The sequence below is a fragment of the Sinocyclocheilus rhinocerous genome, unplaced genomic scaffold (genome assembly GCF_001515625.1).
Source record: "Sinocyclocheilus rhinocerous isolate Xijiao unplaced genomic scaffold, SAMN03320098_v1.1 C36127314, whole genome shotgun sequence".
Lineage (NCBI taxonomy): Eukaryota > Metazoa > Chordata > Actinopteri > Cypriniformes > Cyprinidae > Sinocyclocheilus > Sinocyclocheilus rhinocerous.
The window spans coordinates 1-842 of record NW_015773809.1 but is presented as its reverse complement, the minus strand read 5'-3'; the positions used below and the strand labels follow the sequence as shown (position 1 = coordinate 842).

The following is an 842-nucleotide window of genomic DNA, read 5'->3' as shown; positions in this document are numbered from 1 at the left end:
ACCATTTTCAATGCCAAGCTAACAGTGTTAGAACTAGAAGCCATAGGCAGCCAAAATGGATTTGTTCATATACCTTATACAGAGAATCCACACTAATATGGTTTTGACCAGTGGCATTCAATGCTTTCATGGCCACATCTCTGTAAAAAAGACTAGGAGATGTTAAAAACAATCCCTAATTTTTTCAGTTAAATAATCACACATTTGTGCTCTCATGTTATTGATAAAAAATGTATTGTGTGCTTGCCTTCGGTCATCCTGTTTAGGGGCGGGAAGCCAGTGGTCATAATTGGTTTCAACTCTATACCAGCTAAAATAAGCAACAGTAAAAATCACAGGTTTAGTAATATAAAAACCTTCAGGAAAACACTAGCATTATATGAATGACAGCCTATTGTTGCATTGTCATCACTTTTTGTCTTTCATTACAACATTACAATTTTTGTCATTTAAAAATGATGGTTTGTGCATACTTTCCATGAAGTGGATCCAGAGGCCAGATGTCAGCTGACCCGCTCCGGTCTCTGGTGATGACCACACCCTCACCAGCATGAACACCACCCAAAATGTAATAGACATCTGTGATTATCGGCACCTTGGCCAGTCTCACTACTGCATCCTGGAAATCCACAGCTGCTTCAAGAGTCTAAAGAGAAACAGAAATATACAGATGTATTTAATGCAAAAGTCTCTTAACAGCCAAATAGTAATTATTGCACCAGTAAGTAAATGTACTTTGATATACTGAATTTTATTTGTAATTTTATATACATTTGTTCTCTCACCTCTCGCACTAACCAGCTAACTGGAGAACTTTTTAATAAAACTGCTGAAATTACATT

General features: G+C 36.7%; 1 long non-coding RNA gene across 1 annotated transcript; it reads right to left on the bottom strand.

The window, feature by feature from the left end:
* Positions 1-239: 239 nt before the first annotated feature.
* LOC107735543 (uncharacterized) lies at positions 240-839 on the bottom strand. The gene is made up of 3 exons (XR_001639438.1): positions 786-839; positions 474-646; positions 240-310 (listed from the first exon to the last, which is right to left on the bottom strand). It is a non-coding gene; the product is annotated as an uncharacterized LOC107735543 (long non-coding RNA).
* Positions 840-842: the final 3 nt, after the last annotated feature.